Below are 24,146 nucleotides of genomic sequence, written 5' to 3'. Positions count from 1 at the left end.
CTGAGAGCGCATCCTCTTGGCAGCAGTAAGTGCGAAACCTGATGGGTAGGATGCAAATCTGAGCACACACTTCCCAGCCAGAAGGTGCCCAGGAACTGACAGCCAGCTGTCTTTCAGCAGGAGGTGTGCTCTGTCCCCAGCCTCCAAAGAGATAAACCACACACTGGGCCCCCTTTGGGCACAGTAAACCACCCAGGGTTCCAGTGGGTTATGCAGCTGTACCACAGGCCTATGCTTTTTAAACAAAGAAAAGTCATTTTATTGTTCCACAAGTGGGTAATGGAAAGTCAGTAGAGGGGTGTGGGAGACAGAGCACAAGTGAAGGGCATGAAAACTTTTACTGCAGAATGAAAGACTATGTGGGAGGAGAAAAGTTTTAGAGTAGAAATTATGTCATTGCAGTTTAAGGAAAAAATGCATTCTAAACAGATTTCTTTTTTTTATTTTTATTTTGCCAAAAATGTTGAAGGCCATAAACATTTTATTAGAAGCTCAGATTTTAGGTTTCATAGTATCTCATAACTGCAAGGTTTTATTGTGGTCAGGTTGACTATGAGAATTTTTATATTGTTGCTATAAATCAGCTGGGCTACTGGAAATTAGTTGCAATTTTGTTGAAAGCTACTTTAAAGGATAAAAAAAAGAAAAAGGAAATAAATAGAAAAATACAAAGCAAATATAGCAAGCTGTGTTTTTATTTTGGTGCAAATAACCAAAACACTGGCATGTGATCAAATCTGTGAGTCAAACTACTATAGAAAGCAAAAGCCATAAAAATTGAACACTGAAAAAGTCACCATTACAAGATTGTGACCTGTGATCTTTCCATTAAGGATTTAACAGCCATACTGCCTTCATGAGGAGAAAAGAGAAGACAGGTGAGGGGACAGCCCAAGGAATATGTATTTTTTCCACCTCAAGCTGAACATGAAAAAAACCTGAAAAAAAACTAAAAAGCAAAGTAGGTGCAGTTGATGTAATACTTTTAAACCTGGAGAACAACAGCTCTCAACCACTTTCCTTAATAGTGCATGAGGGGTTTGGGGGGTTTTGTTTATTTTGTTTAAGTACCCTTCCCATTGAGTAACTATGTCTCAGATTACTTAACTCAAGTGAGCCTGACGAAATGAAGACACAATATTTTTATAATTCTGTCCAAGTCATAACAAGTTAGAGAAAATATTTACTTCCTGAATACTGAGAAATAAGTGTTTACTCCACAAACTTTGTTTCATCTTGCTATTTGCTTTCTTCTCAAATATTCACCTTAAATTTTTGTAAAGCACATCAGCTTCAGCAGTGTTCTTTCTAACTTCCATTTCTCAATTAATCTGTCACATTGTGTGTGTAGCATTCAGAACTAGAAACATAGTTTATGTTCAGGTCAATATTTGATTTGAGTTAGTTTCACAACAAATAAATATATTTTACATTTTCTAAAACTTCTCCATCATGTAAACAAAATATTGTTAAATGGAAAGATCAGGAGATTCATTCCAAAAGCTTAGTCCTGCTTTAAAAATAAAATGCCAATGAACAGACTTTTTAAACTCACTAATGAATTATTTAGTTCTGAAGGTTTTAGTTTCTGAAGACACTGATCTGTACCTACCATCAGTCTTAATGCAACAATTTTGAAGATTCATAAGTTTAATATAATTAATGTCTTAATTTCTTTTTTTTTTTTCCCAGAAAATATGGCTTAAAAAGGACATCTCACTGAGCTTTTCCATGTTCTTCCATTTTCAGCAAAATAAAATCTTCAGAAGGCAAGTCCCAACTCTCCCTGCCAATTGACAAGCACTACCTATCAGGGTTATTTCAACTTCAAGGAATTTTACCCTAAAGGAAATTCTTTCCATTCCCTTTCCTGTTTGTTTTGATTATCTCAGCACACATTTGCAACCTCTTTCATACTGAAGCTGAATGTTATACAAACGCCTGAAATTTTAAACACTTAAGAAAATGGATTCTAGAAACCAAAACAGGGATCTGAAGGTCTGGTTCATGCTTTGGTAAACTCAGAAATACTTAAAAGCATAACCATGGTGAAGCTGGATGAGCAAGAGCAGGAATCATCTCAAGCTTCTGATGTTCTGCTGGCTCATGTTTATAGCTAATGAAACTAAGAGGTTAAGGCTGAACATTTCAAAAGGGCAAAGAGAAGACATTTTCAGAACTGAACCATTTTAATTTGTGTTTTTAAATACTCAGACATATCACAGATTTCTTTTTCCCAGCCACATACCCAGCTGGATACCTCTCCAGAGTGGTTTATCACAAGTTTCACCATACTAAAATTAGTAGCCAAAGCGAAAGAAGCAAATACAAATCTAAGTTTGACTTGCTGAGAGCCAATTTCAAATTCACATCCTGCTCTTTAACACTAAAACAATCTTTTGGAAGGGATCCAATGGAATTGCTCAATACAAATTGACATGTTCAAATTCTAGTATTGCTAATCGTGTTTTAAAATTCAGTGACATGGTTAGCAAAGTATATCTGAAGCCAAACCTGAGAGGACATGCTATTGTCTTTAAGCATTTATTTTATTGTTAAGTTCTATAGTTATAAAATATTTAACTGCCAATAGTTTGGGAATTCTTGTCTATGGGTTTAAACAAAGAATATATAACATGAGCCTGTAATACAAAACCATAACGAGTCCTGGAGAAAGATCTTCACAATATTGTAAGAGAGAAATATTTTGTACGAATTCTGTAATATGATCAAGTGGAACCACATTAAGCTAGAATATCAACCAAAATTCTCAATTATCAGAGCAACTGATACCACAAATAAAGTCGTGATATTTCATAGACCAATTCACACTGGAAGCCAAAACAGCACTGCATTCAGATGGACTTCCTTAGGGCTTTTCCCAGTATAGTCTTAAAAAAAATGAACAGGATATAGATTTGACAACCAGTGCTGCCTATTCCAGTTCCTCAGTGTCCTTATGGTGAAATTTATTTGCAGAAATCAGAACCTCACCTGTTTTATACTCTGACCACTATCTCTGCTCCCCCAGCCACATACCCCTGTAAAGGGCCTGGCTATGTGTTCTTGATAACCTCCTAGGTATCACCTTGTGAGGCAGCAATTAAGCAACCCCCTGAGCTTTGTGATGCCCAGGCTGAGCAAAACCATTTCTCTCAGCCTCTCCTGATGTGCTCCAAGCCCCTCATTCTCCTGGCTTTCCACTGAATTAGATTCAATCTACTCAATGTATTTGGGGAACCAAAACTGGATGGGGTGTATCCAAAGTGGTGGCCTAAAGAACGCTGAGTATTGGCAATTCACTGGCTCTGCTCCTGCTTATCCAGCCTAGTATGCTGCTGGCATTTGTCACTGTCAGTGAAGCCAGGTGTGCTGCCTCCTGTGTCAGAATGTGCGGGTCCTTTCCAGTGGAGCTGTCTCCCAGGAAGTCAATCCCCACCCTGTCCTGTGGCAGGAGGTGAGAAGATGCATTTATCCTTGTGGAATGTCACAGGGTTCATCATGGTTCATCATTCCACCAGCATCCCTCAGCTGCAGAGCACTGTCCTCAGATGTGTCAACTACTCCCACAACATGATGTCACATGCAAATTTGATAAGGATATCCTCCTCCAAATCACTGATCAATGCGCTAAACAAAACAGGTCCCAGTACAGTACTCCACTTTTAATTTGTCTCCAGGTGGAATACAAACCATTAAGTGCTATGTTTTGAGCCTGACAATCATGCTAAAAGCCTGGAAAAACTGAAGATAAACAATGGTCCAACTGCCATAAGCAATATTAAATATAATCTGATAGCACTTAGTTTGATTAAGACACAGAAAGGTCCCACGACTACAAATAAGTATATAAAAGATGGTCAGAAACTATTTTAATTACTGCTTAATTAAGGAAAACAAAAACTGAACACAAAACAAAACCAACTCCAGTAGATTCCTTCCTAATAAGGAAAAAAACATAGGACTAAAGAAAAATATGTTTATGTATGAAACATACATAATGAATGGGTTTAAGTTTCAGAAGCCATAAGTATAATCCATGAAAACAAAAACTAATTTCATCACCAAGGAAACCTAAAGTCATTATCCACCTTGTACATAAGTCATGAAATAGGAAAGACTACACACTGTAACAAACAAAGCAATACAGATACCTTCTTAAAATAAGGTTAAACTTATTTATCCATTTAATTGATTAATATTATACCTACAACTGCCACACAAACATTGGTCCCTACTTAGGGGATTTCTAGTTGAGCAAATGTTCACACCCACAGAAGACAACACTTGCTGAGAATGGTTTATATTGTGGAGTTGTCTTTTTCCTTCTTATAACCGGTTGTTAAATCACAGAGCGAAATATTGAATAGATTTTAGATATTTCTTATTATTACTTTTCCCTGCAGTGATTACTGTCACTGCCATAAAGAATACGTACAACTGTACTGAGAGATGCAATTGAGACAGCTGACACAGGAAAAAAAGAAAATCTCTAACTGGCAACTTTAAACACCTCTGACCTACAGGCATACTGGACACTGGAAAATTAGTGGATAGGAATATTGATACTGTTGAGTACAGCCTACATAAGAAAGAGAAAAACATTATTAGTAAGGATCTATTTTATTATTATGTATGTATGTAAGTATTCTACTTTAACACTCAGCCACACAAAGCAAGGGTAGATACTCAATTAACAATTTGTGCATACAAAGACACAGTTTGTACACCCACTGCCAGGCACAAAGGTACACTCCGTACACTGATAGTTTTAACGTAATCTTATCTATGCATCAATTCTTTAAAAAATACAGCAGTAAAATACAAAGTTAAAAACAAAACACTTTTCAAATATAGTACCTATTTGCTGTAGATCAGTACAACAAAAAGAATGGTCACTAATTTTTATTTCCTAAGGAAACAAGGCTTATGCAGTCCTACAGTTCAACACCTCCCTCCACCTCGAGATTTTTGGAGCCTATTTGACTCAGCAGAATCTGACAGATAAAGTTTCAAGGGTAGTTATGCTTCTAGAAACTTCATTTCAAAGGTTAAACAACCACAGAGAAAAAGCATGAAACATTCCAAGTGTGACAGAAGCAGACATTAGCAAAATTACCAAATCTGACAGTCTCACAAACTAATGAAGTAGTGGTTGCCCTTCACTCAGAAATCTCCACCGGCCACAATGATTTCCAGGGATCCAGGTTAAGCAGCCTGGCTCAGAATGTCAGTGAAAGTCTCTGCTCTATCAGTAGAAACTGCATCCTATACAGAAAATACCAGAGCTCAATCAACATTTGAGGTTTTTCAGTGTAGCACTCTGTACAACCACCTGTACAGCTCTTGACCAATTTAGGTCATCTCATCTATCCTGATTCCTTCTGGCAACAAACTGCCCACATTCTACATCTAAAAAGAAGTGGAAATGAGCAAACCTGTTCACACACTTTTACAGATTACACAAATCACTGTATTTACCCCACCTCATCTCACCAACCTCAAAAACAACCTTTTTAAATAGTTTCCTATGCAAACAAGATCGTGTGATTCAAAGACATATACAAAGATACTAAGAAAATTGGGGGGGGGGGGGGGGGTGTGGAAACAGCAGGGGATCTGAGAGGGGGAAGACACCCACCTCTGGAGTACCTGCCTGTTCACAAAAAAATGGTAGCCAGACAAGGGAAAAAACATTTTGAACACTGACAGGTTTATCCCAATAGTTTCTAACTCTGCCAGGCAGCTTCCAGGACTGAATGCAGACACTTATGCATCTCTGCCAAATTATTCTGTGAATGGCTGGTTGTTTCAGTCGTCTGAAAAGGGAATTTGAAATAGAAGGTTATGGTTTTGATAAAAGGATTTTAAGTACCTGGACAACACCTAATTGACTACTACAGCTCAACCCAGATCAAAGAACTTGAATCAAACTAAGGAATCCCTCTACAACAATAATATAAAGGAGGCTATCTAAGTGCCAAAATAAGTCTCATGTTTTGGCATATTTTATGTAATAATAATTTAAAAATCCTCAGCTATTTAAAAGCTTTCTTCATGCGATCTACCCTGCTGAGCATCCAAACAAGTTTCCCACCCCTGCACATTCCAACAATCTAAAAATTATTGCAGTTGAAAATATTTGCACCTCTTGCATACAATGGCCATACTCAGAGACTTTGTAGTCATTTAGTTTGCTGTATTTAACAGCATGCATTCTTTTTCTAATTTACCATGTAACAAGAACAGAACAGTAACTCTTCAAAATGCCAACACCTCCACAGTTACTGTGTGGCTTATCACTGAACACCAACCTCATCCAATGTTTTTGTCAAAGACATCACAAACTCAACCTAACAGAAACCCCCAGTTGATTTCACTTGTTAGCTCCAGTGTCAGACTGTAGCACGCTGACATAACATAGCTTTAAACTAATTCCTACCTTGTCTCAACTCTCATCGCAAGTTCCATACTGTCAAATTTCAAACATGGAAGAGAAAAGAAGATTAATGATAATACTGTGGAGAAAATAGGCCATGGGTTTGTAAATACAATGGGTTGTTTTACATTAGTCCAATGAAGAAAAATTATTCTCACACTGTGTTTGCATTCATCATCAATTAGAATTTTTACACAACAAACCCAGAGCATCCTGCTGAACCCAAATCACAGCTGGCAATCCTGCAGCCCAGTGAGGCAAGGCAGCCACTGCCTTTGTAAAAGCTCCCTCCATTGCTTTAGGGAAACACCAAGAGGAGCAAGAATAATAAGCTGTTGTCCTGACAACCTTACAAAGTAAAGCCAAGGCTTACTTTACTACAGCAGAACACTACAGACAACCTGATCACTGTAAACTGCTCCTAACTCTTCAAGAGCAGCTGGCACTGCTATAAGCAAGACCAGCACAGCAAAATACATATGCTTGCTTACACACTGATGATATGCACATTAGGCATGAGAATGTATGAACAGACACAGCCACACTCTTCTGTTCTTTATTTCCCCTCCACACTTATTTTTCCACTTTGTGTCACACTAGTTATTACAATGAGATTTCATGCTAAAACATACCAAGTATTCATTTTAAGTGTTGAGAAGCCAGAAAAACACTAGAAGCAGAGGAGTACTCTTTTCCTTGAATGCACTTTAGGTATCTAAAAAGTAAGAAATAATGAGTTTTGAACAGAAAGCCACAAATGAGAACAACCAGAGAAGAAGAATGATTAAATAACTTGCAACTCTCAGGTGGGAAAAAAACCCAAACAAACAACTAAACAACAAACCTGGAAAAACCCTGACTGAAATAACCTATCTTTCACAAATACCTTCTTCACAAAATATAGGAAATAGAGCTGCTTTTTTGCAATGACTATTTTGCTAACTATGCAATTTGCAAATAACTACATAATGTCAGTACTTCTTTTTACCACCCCACATTAAAGAGGAAAAAAAACTAGCAAAAATATTATAATGCCATGTGCACTTATAACACATACTTTAGAATGTTTCACTCTGCCCTTACTCACCTTAATTTCCATTTCATTGTCACATCCCTTCAAAATTTATCAGATTTGACTGAAGTGACTGTAAAAATCCCAAATGAAATATAAGGTGGCCCAGAATCTCCTTTCCATCTCATATATATGCAACAAACAAGTGTTAAAAAAACAAAGGCAACTCAAAATAAAACACAAAAGAAATGCCAAACCACTAGAAAAAAATTATAAAGGTATTAAAACACATTTTATTGCATTTAAATTAACCTGCCACAGAATGTCTGATGTTCTCAGGGTACCTTTCCTAATAAAAAACATTTTAAGTATTGTAATTTGTTGTTCCTGTAATTTGTAAAACGGTTCTATCATTTCATCACAGTTTGTATCAGGTTCAAAAAAAAAAGCTGGTTACCCTAAAGGGAAATGGAAGGGCAAATTGATGAGTTTTATGAGATGTTTGGATCTTTAATCTTTTGGGTAGTCTTTGGAGCATAGGTATTCCACAGTATGACTTTTCAGGTGTAAGTTATATGAAAATGATGTGATGGGATTTATGTTAGAGGACACATGACACACATAAATGCAGGCAGGCATTATCACAACCCACAGCCACTATGCCAGTGAGAATTCAGGCAGCCAAGGGAGAGTGGGAGGAAAGAAGAAACAGCAAACAACACAGAAGCATTACACAAATATCTGCAGAGCTGGGTATGCAACTTTGCAGGATCCGGAACAAAAAATAAAGACATTATATAAGAAAAGATTCAAAGTCAATGGCAAAACTCCAAGTCCTGTGCTCAGAATTTTATTTAAGCTGCTGAGGGGGAGGGGCAGCCAGACAACTTCAGCTACTGCCACCTTCCAGCCTCCCAGCTGCTACAAGCCAATTTACTACTGCTCCTCTTGCCTCCTAGATTCCCTCACTTTCAAAAAATAGCGATGGTATCTTTCTACATGACATATCACAGCTTTCTTTTTTTTTTTTTTTTTTTTTTTTACAAAAAAAAAAAAAAAGCAAGCAGCTACAGGTCTATTTCCAAAAAAATACAGAATCCCCAGTTAACAGCACTAAAATAAATGCCTATTTAATTTCAAACATCTACTATTCTTAAAAAGTCTTACAAGCATCAAATCCAATAAAGCTGTTTGCTTGCATGTCCAAAAAGACGGGACAGCAGCTGCTTACATTTATTACACGTTCAGAACATTACCTCCATAAGGATTCTAGACTTTTTTTAAACAAAACCTTTAATTATGTATGCACTGCTCATTATTTAAGAAATTCCAGAAAACCAGAAGAATCCACTTAGAAATCTTGAGTAGCAAACTGCTGATGTAATTACAGTTTCGTGATCCAAACAAGAGCCTACATATCTCCTAGTAAGAACTATGGTGCAAAGTAATCACAATGACATTTCTGCCTACTGCTGTCCTGTCTAACTAAAAAACTAAAAGAGTATCACCAATTATAATAATCCTTTTCAATCTTCTGCTCATTCAATTATGCCTCAAAGTGGCTTTAAATCCAGGTTCAGTGCTTTACTACAAAGGAAGGCAGGTTCTCTCTCATTTACTTCTGTCAGGATAAATCAGATGTTTAATATTAAGTTTTCTCTTTCACAACAAACTAAAAAAAGAGACAGCTATTCATGTGAAATCCTGACAATTCCTAAGAATCTAACCAGCCATATGACATCAGCACTGAATGTCATCAGCAATTAATGTTATTCTTAATGCAATTTATGTAAACAACTAGTGTTTAACAAACAAGCAAACAAACAACTGTGAATCATACTTTCCAATCTACCAAATACAAATTCCCTCATAAATTCTTCTTATTAGATTATTGGATTTTGGTAGACAGTCCTCACACTCTTCTCTAAAAATTCAGGTAGAAAAACCAGGGCTGAAAAAGGCTATCAGGGGCATCCCGACCCTTGACTTCATGACCTGTCCAGATTTATAAAAGGATCAAAATTGTGCTGAAAATAAAGAGATAAACTGAAGTTGGTCTTGACTTTGCAAAAGGTAACATTTCAAAGAACCAGATATAAATTATGTTACCTAATACAAAAAAATTGTTCTCTGAGGACAGAATTGCAACATACAGAAAATAAACAGCCACCTCCACTTCACTGATCCACAACCCAGCTTACCCAAACATTTTAAAATTGCAAAGCATTTTAAACTGCACAGCAAAAATTGCATAGAAAGAGAAAAGAGCATTTGTCAAACCCTGATTTCATTTCAAGCTGTCAAAACAGCTACTGTTGGTAATCTTGGATGACTAACGTGAGAAACTAGATAACCCAGTGCCCCACCCTCCTTCCACAATCTGTAACTTGTATTATCATAATAGCATAGCATTTCTCCTTCTATATTACCAAACTAGATCTCTCAGCAGTAAAAGGCAGGAACCTACTGAAAATATTTTAACATCCAACCATCTAAATATAATCCTAACTCCAGCCAAGGCAAGAAGAAAATACTTCCTCTCTCTTGCAGTTTGGACAGGTGATCTGCGGATAAAGACATTAAGTGCAATGCTGCCCATGCTCAGTATGAAGCTGGAAGTGGAAAAATGAACTGTCTCAGTTCAGTCATAAAAGTCAAAAGCAGGAAAAAAAAAAAAAAAAAAGTATGGTTTTGCCTGTTTGACCACTGCTTGGCTTAGTTACTCATTTGACTCTCTTCATTTGCAAGAGTATTTCACAATGCACTTGAGTAATGGCATGTCATACAAAAAGATGATACTATCTTTCTTTCAGGAAAATGAAATATAAACCTTTAAAAATACTCTGATTTGCATAGTAAGCAAACATGTTTAAATCATCAAGATTTAAAGATTTAAGATTTTTACCAGCTACAAAGAATTGAGATTCTGCTTAGTTCTAAACTTCACATTATAGCCTTGGCAGATATGAATGAAATGATCTTTAATTGATCCAATAGAATTGGTGAAACAGTCTGGCATCCTTACAAGCATTCCTTCTTGTTTCATCTGAGTGCTGCATGACCTGCTAAGGTAACCCACTGGGCATGCAAAACCAAGACAATACATTCAGAGACCTCTCTAAATCTAGCTTTATATGAATGCTACATAAATTATAAATCAACTGTTGTGGACCCTAAGTGATGTTTAAATATCTATAATGCATTAGGGCTCTTGATGATTTAAACATGTTCCATTAATAATAAAAGATATTTCAAAGATCAAATTTGAAAACTGAAGTATTTCAGAGCTACCACCAAAGAAGTGAATGGAGGGCAAATAACACATTCCCACTGACAAAAGGCACAGTTTTGTAAAAACACAAGAAATAGAGTAATGAGGCTTCAAGCCTAGGCATTTCTATATCCAGCAGGCTGTGAAGCATTATGTTCCTGAATCCAACTCCAAAACGTTTCAGTCTAAGGTGGCTAGGTACAGAATCTGGGGAAAAAATAGCTGAACAGACAATATTAATACACTATGGTCCCTTTTAAGGTCCATCAAACTAAGTAACAACTGAGACTGAATTATTTGCTTTTCCCCATTTACAAACATCCTGCGTTTTCCAGCTGCCTTCCTGTATAGCAACATAAATATTATGCAGCGTTACCTTCCAACTAAAGAAACTTTCTTTAGGTATTAGTGACACACATATAAAATAAAGTCTAAAGCAGCAACATGAGCTAATCAAAACAACGAATTATGTCAGCTAGTAAGCAAGCTTCAAACCTGCTCTTGTCTAATCGGTGCACAAGTGACCAGAAGTTAGTTTACTATTCACGTGAAGGGAAAAAAAAAATAGACAAACACAGAAATAGCAGGCTGCAGAGACAGATTACATGCTTTCCTTCCCTGCAGGATAGCTGATATAAGAAAGCCATCTAGTGTTAACTTTCAGAAGTGAAAACTGCGCACAAAAGAGCTCGGGAAATTTTACATGTGCAATTCCCTTTAACTTTGCATTTCTTTTGCATCATAAAAAAAATTAAAATATAACTCGTTTCCTCTGGAAAAGCCAGGCTGAAAGCAAGTATTCAAGCTACCGATGTATTAAAATAATGCAGCAGCAAGTACGAAAGTAGTTTACTGACCTACTTCGTGAACCTTAACAGCCATATCTGAAATTTGCCAGCTTCGGAGTTGCCTTTGTCAAGCCTGCGGAACGCTACTTCCCCATTCGCAGGGGCTCTCACGGCGCAGCCGAGCGCTGCCGCCCAGCACAGAAGGGCTGCGAAGCCACCGGCATAAAATCCGAGGCAAACTTGAGCCGAGCTGGCTGCTGTTCCGAACCGAACGCCAGGTTTGGAGAACGGACCGCCGAACAGCTCTCCGGGTATAACAAGATAACAAAGAGTGCAAAAGGATGCAGCCCGCGCCTTGTACCCAGTAACCATAAAAAAAAGGCGATTTAAATCATTAGGGAAGCTGCACGGGCTGAAGAGCTTTTCCCGCTGCCACCCCAAGCGCCCGGCGGTCCCCGCTGCACCGGCCCCGCTCTAAGCAGCGGCTCTCCCCAGAGATGTCCGATCCGGGCAAAGTTACTCCGCAATTGCCATTATTGTTGGAGTGACACTCGGAGAGGGGAGCGGGGTGCTCGGGCTGCCGCAGCCGGCGGCAGAACCGCCCCGCAGGTGACTGGCGACCCGGCCGACACCCCCGCCGCCCCCGCGGCCATTCCCTACGGGCCGGATCGCATCGCTATTTATAAAGGCGACCTGCGGGAGCGAGGGGCCCCGGCCGCCACACGGTGCCCGCCGCGCCGGGGCGGGGTGGCGGCGGCCGGGGCGAGGACGGGGTGCCGCCGGGGAAGGGGGGCCCGCGGCTCCCCGCCGCTTCCCCCACCCACCCCAGCCCTCCGTCCTCCCGCGGAGCCCGGAGAAGCCGAGCCTCCCTCCCAAAGGCACCTGAGGGAAGAAGGGACGGGTCTGCCCTCACAGCACCCCATTCCCTGAAGTGTTCCCCAGCCCTTCCCGGGAGGGAAGGCACACGGACGCGGTGGCCGCTCCTTACCTGGTGCAGCCGCGGCCGCCGCTGCTGCCCGCGCTCCGGCTGCTCCGGCCGCGGGACCCCCATGCCCCCCCGCGCACACGGGCTCCGCTCCGCTCCGCTCCCGCGGGACACCGGAGCCCTGCACGGAACCGGGGCCGTCCACTGGGGTGCTGCGGGGTGCTGCGGGGTACTGCGGGCTGCCGTGAGCGACGCTGCTCCTCCTCTCGCTCCCCCGCCACCCCTTCCTGGCGCTCCCCCGCGCTCCGCCCGGCGCTGGGTCTGGAGTGCGGCTCCGCCGCCGGACGGGAGGGCGGGGCGGCGGCGGGAGGGCGGGGGCAGCAGCCACACTCACACCCGCGCTCGCCGTGCCCGCACGCCCGCCGCCCCGCCCCGCCCGCCCGCCCCGCCTCCAGCGGCTCCGCCGGCGCGGCCCCGGGGGACCGCCAGCCCCGCATTGGCCACTGGCGCTGTCGCGCCTCCCAAACCCCGCGGCCTGACACCGCCTCCCCCGCCGCCTCTCGCCTCTCGCCCGCCGCGGGAAGGGGTCCCCGGGGCGCCCCGGGACAGGCGGCCGGCTCGGGATCGGAAGCGAGCAACAGGTGGGGTGAGGGACGCTGCGAGGCAGAGCATGGGAGGAGCCGGGAAGGGCAGCGAGGCGAGGAGCGCCGGGTCTCTCAGCTGGCCCGGGCCCCCCAGCTGTTCCTGTGTCCAGCCGAGCGCGGCAGAGCGGCCCGGCCCCTGCCCTTTCCCTTGCCCCTCACTCCGCTTTCAAGACCCTGGACAACGCCGCCCGGCCCGGCCGCTCTCAGCCCCCGCCCTTGCCCCTCTGCCGCCCTCGGGCTCCTGAGACCCCCGGCTCCTGCCGGCGGGAGCTCCCGGGCTGGCGAGCAGCGGGGTGACTGGGACTCTGTGTCATTCTGGAGGCTCTGCACTGCCTCAGCGAAAGTCCGTCTGAGAGCCTCTGGGCTTGCGGCAGGGATGCTGTGTGCGCACCCCTTCAGTGCGTGCTCTTATCCACATCTTGAAACCGGGGAGAATATACCTATAGAGAAGAAACACATAGCAGTGGAGTTCTCGGAATTGCCCTGTGTGCTCTGTCTCCCGTGTACCGCACTTAAGTTTCACATGGGTCAGGAGCATGGAGCTTTCCCTGTCTTCTGCAGCCCTGAACAGGTTCGTTTGCTTGCCAAATAAGCCATGGCTAGGTATCCACATTTCCTCCACCTCCCCCACACGTTCTGGTAAGCAAACCAAAAGCTGTTTTCAGAATTTGAATTTCCCTATTTCTACTCTGCAGGCTAGTTCTGCAAAAAACCATATCTGTATTCACAGGACCCATTTCTACATAGAGCTTGCAAAATAGAAGATGTTATCAGGATTGATGTGGCTGCTCCCATCTGCTCTCCCAAATAATGAGGTCTGCAGTACGAGTGGAATAAAGTCTACTCCTACAGAACCCTACAGAAACAATCCAGGATTCTTTTATGCTTTTCCAGTCCTCTCTTGTTTTCTTTCCCCTCCACCCATACCCACCTCTCATGGGTAAATAACTTTCTGGTTGTGCCAGTTCACTCAGCTATGGCAAGCAGGCTGAATGTTGACATTTACAAGTATTTCACTGCCTAGTAAACTTCTCATTGACAACCTTTTTCTGGAAACAGAGCAGAAGTGGAAAGGAACTGCCACATGTATGCTGAAAATCCAAAGGCCAAATTTTGGGTTATTGCATTTAACTGTTCCTTTAATGCCCATTTTACAACAAAAAAATACGGTCTGCAATCATAAATCCAAGCATAGGTTCATGCAGGCTTATTATAACAAACTTCAAGGTGTAAAGATTAAAAGCACTGGCAAGCATTAGTTAGGGTTTGGATGCCTGCTTGAGTGTTATTGTTTTGGTTAAAAATGATATTTTAGAATGTTATCATTTCTACCCAAAATCACTAGTCCAGTTAAGCAGCAGACTGTCTCTATACTGACATGACCACAGAAATAATATTATTGTCCTAACAAACAGCCTCAGAAAAATGCACCACAAGTGAAAGGAACGGTGTGTTTTTCACTTTGTCCTGTTATAGGCAGTGTCCTTCCTAGAAGGTTCATTCCTATAAAACGGAATGAAATGACAAAATGACAGAAAATATAAGTGGGAACAGAGGGAATCGGGAGAGGTGAGTGTGCAGAGTATGGCAGGCAGCGCTTGTCTCTGATTTCCGTGCTGACCAAGTCCTCAGTGCTAGAGGGCTCTGTCTGCTTGTTCCGACGAGTTCCTCTCTCTCCGAGGACAGACTGCAGCGACTACTGAATTTTCTCTCCTTGTCATTCCTCTCGCACGCCGCACCTCTTGCGCGGAGGGGAAGCTGAACAGGCAGAGCACGGAGGGAAGCTGGATGGGCAGAGCACGGAGGGAAGCTGGACGGGCAGAGCACGGAGGGAAGCTGGATGGGCAGAGCACACAGGGAAGCTGGATGGGCAGCGGCTCTGTCCCCATCCATCCCCCCTGAGCCGCTGCGAGGCTCCGGGAGCGCCGCCGCCGCCACCGCCAGGTGTCCTCTGGCAGCCGCCCCGGGGCCGCGCTCTCGCTCCGCTTTGCTGGACTCGCCCGTGTAGTGCCTGACCCACCTCGGCTGCGGCTGATTTTCCCCTGCCTGCACCCTCAGTGCAGCTAAATGGCTCTTTTATAAGCTTGCCTACATTTCATGTGCAAACTTAGGAAGGGGGTAGCGCACTGTACTAATAGCTGCAATATTTTGTATGCTAAGAACAATATTTGCATATACTTACTCTGCTTTCTTTTAAAGGCTCGTTTTGTGAGACACTTTGGATGCAAATAAACTTCCTCCAATAATATTTCAGTGTTTCACCTACTATCCTAAAGAACACTGCTTAAAAAAATCCTGACATCTTATCTGTAAGTCATGGTATTTCCTTATCCTCTAAAAAAATGCTATTCAGTCCCTACCGACTGCAGGGATTGACTCCTTCCTGTACACAGAGTGCATTCACCCCTCTGCATACTCTCCTGTTTAAAGGGGATTAATCTGGATGTGAGAAATGCTTAGGTGTGTGCTGTGTGATGCCTCTGAGGCTGACATCCACTATTAAAGAGCAAACTGTGGTAATGACTGTGAATTAAAAAAAAAAAAAAGTATTTCTCAGCCGACAGAATGTACTTTGTGATGGAACTGTGATAACTGACTTACTTAACAGGTCTAAACATTTACAGCCAACACACTAAATGGTGTTTAGGTTGCATTCTCGAAAATAATCATTACCTGTATCTTGACAAGATCCAGCACACTGATACATATTAGGGTTTTGCTGTTAGGACAGTCTGGAATCTTGCTGTGATCACTGCTTTGCTTGCCTTTTTTATTTTTTATTTTATAAAAACACCACTTTTTTTTTCTTTCTCTTACTCCTTTTCCTTCTCACTCTCTCACTCCTCCAGTATCATTCCTTTTGCCTTCCAGGCTACCATCTGTGTACCCTCAGAGAGTCAACAAGAGAAGAGGAAGGGCCAGAAACCAGAACACAGGTGAAAATAGGTAAACAGAAGCTTCTTGCAATAATAAAGGAATGTTCCAGCCCTCAAGAGCACAAGAGCAAATGGGGCAAGAGGAATCTCTTGTCCAAACTGAAAACTGGTAAATATACAATTGAAATGGGTGGGAAAAAAGACGACACTGGCTTTCCATTCAGGTTCTAATTCTTGCAGGATGCATGCATTTATTTGAATTGCCTAGTGAAGGACACTCACTTGCCACAAATTTGGGATAAATCACAGCAGGACAGTTCAGCCTTTGGCAATATGGGCCCAGAAGGTATTATAACAACTCAGCTACACAAATAACATGCAAGCAGAAATCAGGCAGGAGACATCCCACAGGCTACAGGTTGATGATGGTTAAGATGGGTGCCAACTTTTTCCTGCAGTACCTTTTCTTCACTTCTCCTGTTCATATTTAACTTCAAAGTCCCCAGCTCAGCCACATGTGAAGCTAATCTTCACACACTGTTAACACAGGGAATTGTTCCAACATCGCCTACTAACTGTTTGTTTCCAGTGATATAAGGACAACTCTAACAACAAAAGTGGAATTTTTTGTTCATTCTTAGGGAAGTGGGTCCGGCTGGGATCCTTGGAAGTGGTGTGGGAGGTGGAAAAGACATCCGGTAGCCACATGACAAGGCTCGTTTTGCTGACACAAGGCACTCAGGAATAGGCAAGCTGAAGAAAGTTTAGGTTTGTTTCCTCAGCCTTGGGCATGAGCCTAGAATCCAGATGAAGTAAGCGCGTGCTGAGCACAAGATTTCACCGAGGCATAAAGATGTCATCTCACTCACAAATCTTTTTGCTGAGGTTGCTCAGTATTTCCTGATGCAGTTAATGAGGTGAGGTGCTTTATTTGGGAATTCTGGCTAAGTCTTTGGAGCAACTTCAACTCCCTCTGGTCAAGCAGAGGGAAGCTGTGAGAGGTAGCAGCAGGGCAGCCCCTGACTTCACATGCTCCCAGTGAATCACCATGCCATCCGCGGGCTGGTCCGAAGGTCAGCACTGGAGGCAAATCCCCAGACTCCACGCTTCCATAGATCCAGCAGCCCTGGAGCCACACTTGTATAGCCTGGTGAACACAAGAGCTCCTATTCCAGTAACCACTACGATTTGGCAGTTTCTTGTACCTCAGAGTAGACTGAGTGGATTTTATTCTTCTAACCCCAAGCTGCCCTTTCATTTGGACATTATGTGGGTGAAACCATGTACTCATGCTCTGTAAAGTGCTTATTTTACATGTTGCTGTTAAAGTGAAAGCAGAGTTTACCACAATACTAATATTTCATCCCAGTGGCTTCCCTAAGATACAAGCAATTCAGTGAAACAAAACATCCTCTATATTCTCCAAAACTCATTTTGAAAGCCCAGATGGCAGAAAATACCATTGGTTTTAATTAGCAATATCCTTCACATAAATCCCCTATTAACCAAAAGAGCATATGATATTTCATTTCACTTCCTCTAGTTTACTTACTACCGCCTCTCTTCTCTGTGGTTTACCAGCAGGAAACCACTGGAGGGGACATACCCAGATAAGATTAAACAACGTAATATTATCATCTTTACTATAATCAGGCTGACAGCTTTTTTTTGCTAGATGCTGAAATGAGATTCACAGCCATTCTGGCTTCCATTCACTGTGGAAAGAAACCATTCTTTTAAGTCCACAATACTTCACTAATTCCTGAACTGTTTCACTTGTGACAGGCCATTTTATTTATTTTTTTTTTAACTGGAATGCACTTCACACAGTAATCCAGGTTCACACTAGTTGAATACAATAGGAATCAAAACAGGGTGTCATGGATGTATCTCCAAGGGTAAGACTGTTTTAGAACAAGGCAAGTGTGGGCACTGCTCTGCTGAGGAGCTTTGGAAAGTCACCAAGTGGCTTCTTTCTAGTGGCAGTGGGACAAGAGTGTGCCTGTCTCTTTATATTGTTACCTCAGCTTTCCCCTCAGGGTCTTTTAATGGACACACAAACTCAAGAGTACAGATGAGAAAAAAGAGGCAGACAGAAGCGGAAAAAATGATTTTTTTTTTTTTTTTTTATTTCACCATGCTGATCTCACTGTACCTTGGATAGTCCCAGTCCAAAGTCTTTATGCCTTGTTATGGTGGGTAGTGTATAAATCCCCTGCAGCAGCATGAGTAGAGTTGCATAAAGCCTGTGGAATTTGCAGCCACTGTGTACATCACTTTTCACTGAGACTGAAGCAATATTAATATGATAACTAACTAATAATGTAACTAATAATAGTTAATAATAACTAATACTAGCTAACATGGATGGTCAGATTCTACTTGCAAAATCTCCCACAGTTTTTTATGGGATCAGTACTGCTCTGCAGTTCTGGCAAAATGCTGCTGTGGTCTTTATCAGAAAACTTCAGTGTCTTGAAAAGACATCTCTAATCCCTTAGCTGTTTCACAGATACTGAGACTGCATTAACTCCCAAGGAATTTCTCCTGCCAGGTAACAGAAAGTTCACCCAGGAAGGGAATCTCCTCACTGTAAATAGGTTGCAACATCCAACTGCTGAGGAGGGAAGGGAGAGGACGAGTAAATTGGCATGACAAGGCATGTGAATGAAGTCAGCCAGGGAGAAAAGACAGTCTAGGCATCAAAAGACAGGCTGCTTCAGCACATCTCCAGGGCAACTTCTGCTGGCAGCTCTCTTAATGTCTGCATCTTAGGTCAGGAAAACTGATAATATGCACTGAAATTCCATTATAATTATCACTGAGTTTAGTTCTTAACATGACCACTCCTCTTCTTTTTTTTTTTTTTTTGTCTTTGCTATTAGTTTGACAAGCATGTCTTCTGGGACTGACATTTTCCAGACTTGGTATTAGCACATGACAAGTTTTGAAAGATGAAAGAAAATCAGCAGAGCAATTAAAGCATGTAAAGATTATTTTCCACATGGCCTGACGAAAACTTTTGCACTTGACACAACTCAAAAAAATCTGAAATTAGAAGCTAAACAAAATTATTAAAAAAAACCCACTTAGCTCTTAACAGAAAAATGTTCAGAGCTAATTTTTTAAGAAGTTGGAAGGTTTTGGTATTTCTTAGTTGGTAGTTTTACTGTGTTAAACTTTCATTTTATGATCCTGTAATGAGATATAATTGGGTGGGTTGGTTCTCAAATGGGATAAAAGATTGTATATATCATACAGATAGATTGTATACATTGTATTTATTATAGACTAGATAATAACTGAGGTAGGGTGAAGAAGAGAAGGCACTATGAATTCACTATTGATCTCACTACACCAAACTAATTTATTTGGGAAAGACTTAAGACAGTGCAGAGAAGTATGGAAAATCCATTGATAGATAGCGAAATTGATCTTTGTTAAGGACATTCTACTGGGAGAAAATTAGTTAATACTTCTTCCATGTTCCAAAAAGTCCTAGACTTTAAAGCTCCAAAGGCCCATTTTTGATAATCTACTCTGACCTCCTGTGTATGACATGTCATTGAACTTCTGTGAATTAATTCTTGTTTCAATTATGTGTCTTCTAGAAAAATTTCCAGTCGTTCTATACATATTCTCACTGAAGGAAAATTCACTGAAGTCCTTGGTATATTGTTTCAATTACTTTCACTGTTAAAAATGTGTGCCTTATTCCTAGCTTGAACTGTCTACCTTTCAGTTAATGTATCTTGTTATACTTTTGTCCACTATACTGAAAAGTTCATTCATGCTGTGTGCTCAGTGCTGATACTTACTGACAGTAACTGTGTTACTCCTCAGTCCCTTCTTTTATAAAGAAAATGGATACAAAAATGAGAGTTTTCTGCTATGATCTGTTTTTCATTTCCTATAATAAGTTTCGTGGTTTTTCTCTGAATTGTTTTCCCTCTGAGCTCGCTCTAAATTCCTGAAATGTAGGAGAATGTAGATGCCATACTGTCAAGAAACCCCAGGGAGATGCCTTCTGCAAGCAAGGATCTTTGTTAAGTTGCTATTGAACCATTTCTGTTACTTTCAAATTGTGCCATTAGAATCTAAGCTCCTATTCCGTCTCACATCTCCCAGTTCTCATTTTAAAGTATTCCATTCAAAACAGCAGAATGACAGGAAACAATCACGACTTATTTTGTGGGCCTATTATATAGCATTGTTCTGCTGACCACCATTTGGAGTGGAAATATAGAATACTTTAATTCACAGGAGGAATCACAAATCTCAGAGAAGTCATTTATACTAGTTGACCAAACTATTTCTAGTGTAATCAAAATGCAGATTCACTTACTCTTGATGGTTCTCACATGGCCCAAAGCTGTATTTAACTCTTTATCTTTGGTGTTATGTGGTAGGTGATGAAGCCTTTCTTGGATCACGTACACATGAAACACATGGTTAATCTGGCCCACATGAGAGAAGCAAAGGTGATTATTCTTGAACCTGGGCCTCCTAAAAACCTCAGAACTTCTACTTTTGTTCAGTGCTATGACATCCACTGATAGCACTGTTTTCTACAGTTTTCTAGAAGAAAACACTTTCTGCCTCTAAAATTCACAAAGGATGCAAACTAAGGATCACAAGAGAATCCATGTTTGCTTTTAATTTGGTGCCAGACACTGCTCATGGTCTTTGGAGAAGGCACCTGCTTCTGCTCACTGAAAACAGCTGGAAAGAATAATAACTTGGGTTTACTTGCTCAAATGCTTGTAGAACCAGGACACACCCTGTACCCACATAGTGTGTCTCCTGGTATTTTTTTAATTGCTGTATCTTGTCTTTCATCTACCCTACAAGCTGTGGGCATTTTTCACAAATTATCTCTTCTTTGTCATCCACAGCTCCATTTTCTTGTTTTGCAGCCTGCTAAATTGGTAACAGTATAGCAGGAAAGAAAGAGTTTCTGACTCATCTGTTGTGAGTCACCTAACAGTTTGGTGAGATTTGTTTTTGTGTTATGACTCTGCACCTGGCACTTGGAGTAGTATAACATTACCTTTATGTTTCTTCTGACACTGCATTAAAACTTGTGAATTCATTGAGCACTCTGCTCAGAAATGAACAGGCAACAGAAGAAACATTGCTAATACCCTCTGGCTTCTTTGTGTTTAAGTTGTAGGTGATTCAGACCTGATTTTCTTCTGCACCAATGAATTATTTGCATTACTCTGACAGCAAGGCTTGGCACACCAGGAGAGGCAGGGCAATGTCAGCTTTGCTCAGATGTGTGTCTGTTCTGGGCAGACTCTCTTTGCAGGGGCAACAACGAGCCTGAGCTTTAAATGTCTGGGGTAGTCAGCCCAAGAGGGAATATTAGAGCAGAGGCTTTATTGCTCAGTCTGCTGTGTCAGTTCTGAGCTACCCACAGCTACACAGGTGGCCAGCACAGTGTGCAAAATGATCCAGTCATGAGGAGACACACACCCTCTGCCAGGCCTAGAAAAGAGGTTCACTGGGCTGGTTGATCCCACTAGTGGGGCACCACAGGGGAATGACAGACACACAAGGCCTTAACTGAGTTGTGCTATTGTCAGTTGTAGCTACTTGATCCTTAACTACTTGGTAATTGAGAAACTTGTCAACAAATCAACTCATTTGGGTTTGGTTTTTTCTTTTCCTCTCGGTTTTATCATTTGCTACTGTTGCTTTTTCCATTTTTTGCTAGAAGCTTATTTAATGTGAATTAAATGAATTAATGTGGATTTGACAGCCTGCCACTGTGGACACTGGAGAACTGGAACAGACAGACAATCACATGACCTTCCTCTTTTGGTGTGACTGAAAGCTCAGTGATGTTGTAGAAATCTTTTTGTTCTCCTCAGTGCATTTTCTATTGGAGTCTTACACCAAGAGTCTGGTAGACAGAAAAGGAAAGAGAAGTAAGGTACACAGCTTTCAGATATCAGATATTATAGGTCTTTTTCCTCTCTTCTCCTCTTTGCATAAAAAATGTCACTAGTTCAGAGCTTGGGTACATCTACAAATCACCATGTGTTTGGTGTAAACCTGGGGAGGCTGCCTGAGTGCCCATGCAGGAGCTGTACCAGACAGCTGTACCTAAAATGAACCCTGCTGAGAAGTTGGTCTGTTCAGTCTGGTAGAGTAACAATCACAGGGTTGGGGTGTTTTGGGGGCACAGAGATCCATGCAGGGCTGTATTTGGTCACATGCATTGCTCAGTGCAAACTTGGTCTAAAGTGTGTCTTTGGATGGCGCCTCAGAACAAAGTAAATATCTCCAACCCCTTTTTTTATGGTTTTTCTGCTTTTACTTCATTTTACAAGTCTGATGCCAATGGAATTAAAAGGTCATTCATCCATTAAATAGATCTGTGAAATGGTAGCATTCACCATGGGTTTTTGCCTGTTTGACTGGTTGGCTGAGAATGTAATTACTTTCAGCATAATAGCCAAAAATTAGCAGGCATGTAGATTGAGTTTCCACTTTTTTCACAGATTTTGTAAATGAAGTAGTGATACTCAGGTAATCTCTTAATTATTGTTACTTTGAAAGGTTGGTATTTTTGTAGATACTATCTTCTAAATTTTGTTGAGCAAGAATGACTATTAGGACACTTCCTCTGGCCTACTTTCCTTTTCACACACAATAAAAAGGGATATTCTGCCTACTCAGAATATCTCCCTCAGTACAGTGAGCTGTACTGCCTCTCACCTGTCAAAACAATGTCACTTCATGGTGATTTACAGAAAAGCTGTAAATTGGCTTTTGTTTTTGCACTGTGCTTTTCACTTTTCCCCAAACAGGAACTCCCATCTCATTTTGCATCTGCTCTTACTGTGGATGGAACCAAGCCCAGATACTGCAGGTGATCACCCGCTCTCTGCGTCAGATTACTCTAACTTGAGAAGGGTTGGGAAAACAGTTCTGAAGGACCACTGTACCACTCGGTAAAGGAACAAAGACAACTAAAAAAAAAAAAAAAAAAAAAAAAAAAGAAAGATGCATTTATTCTGGTTATTTATTTTGGCAGCCTAAAGCTAATTTTAATTACGCCTAATGCTTCATGAAGTGCTGTCTTACAGCCAGTTGAAACAGGCCACTGTTGGAATAATGAAGACATAGTAACATGAGATAATGCTTCTGTGCATTCTCCTAAATCTGTCCTGAGCAGATCCATCTTTCCTTATGCAAACTGAGGCTCCCTCTGGTTAAGTGCTAAATATAGCAAACCAGGTTTAGCTCTGCCATCTCTGGCTACCTCCATGAGCACTGCTCCTTTCACTGGATGCAGGTGCCAACCTGCCTTGCGCTGGTGAAGGAAAGACAGGAGCGTACAGAAAGACAAAAGCACCTTTAGGGGAATGAAGCCTTCTTGCAGAATGGCTTAGCAAACCCCAGCACAGGAGATGTTAATTCTGCAACCTGTCTCTGGCTGTGTGGACTAGTCAGAGTCCTGTGTTTTCAGACAGAAACATACAAAACATGCTCGCCTTCCCCTGTGCTCAGGAAGTTATTACTTAGCTGGCAATGTTTCTCTTTAAATATCACAGCTAGTCCACCCCACACCCATTCCCTGTGAAACTATCAGCAAAGCTTCTCTTCCTGGTGGGAACAGGATCAAGCACAGGACAGAGGTAATGTTTTGAATCTTCAGTGACCCACCCCAAAGTGCAACTTTTTATTTATATATTATGGTCTTCTCTTAAATGGCTACACACATATCTTGCCTGAAGTTGAGGCACAAGAGATCCATGACCAATAGATGATATCCAGGAGCCTCATACATGTTGAGACTGCTCTACCATTGGGTTGCAATGCACTAGCAAAGTAGAAGAGCTGTTTTTATGGAACTATTTAATTAGGAAACCAGAAACATTTTTAGAAGAGTAAAGAGTACTATAAAAGGAAATTGGAATAAGCTTTGTCCTGTGTAAAAATAGGAACTTCAGTTCCACCCCATTCATAAATAGTATTACCAGCATTATTATTTATTATGATAGTATTTGAATGTTTACTTTCACAATTATTCTGTGATGAGTTGGAGCATGTTTTCCCTATTTTACAGGTTGAAACAGCAACAGAAGATAAGGACATATTCAAGTTGACAGTAAATTGCTGACACAGATGAGGACTGAACGCAGGTCTCCCGTGCCTCACCCTGCTTCCTCCCTCTCTA

General features: G+C 41.5%; 1 protein-coding gene across 3 annotated transcripts in view; it reads right to left on the bottom strand.

The window, feature by feature from the left end:
- SIPA1L2 (signal induced proliferation associated 1 like 2) overlaps positions 1 to 12,742 on the bottom strand; it is a 127,299-nt gene extending 114,557 nt beyond the window's left edge. For all 3 annotated transcript variants that reach the window (XM_058836085.1, XM_058836086.1, XM_058836087.1), the window contains exon 1: positions 12,499 to 12,742. The gene's annotated coding sequence lies outside the window, so the exon portion shown is untranslated. The remainder of the gene's footprint in view (positions 1 to 12,498) is intronic.
- Between the last annotated feature and the right edge of the window lie 11,404 nt (positions 12,743 to 24,146).

Source organism: Poecile atricapillus, chromosome 3 (genome assembly GCF_030490865.1).
Source record: "Poecile atricapillus isolate bPoeAtr1 chromosome 3, bPoeAtr1.hap1, whole genome shotgun sequence".
NCBI classification, from domain to species: domain Eukaryota; kingdom Metazoa; phylum Chordata; class Aves; order Passeriformes; family Paridae; genus Poecile; species Poecile atricapillus.
Note: the sequence above shows the minus strand (reverse complement) of the source record. Positions and strands in the feature narration are given on the sequence as shown.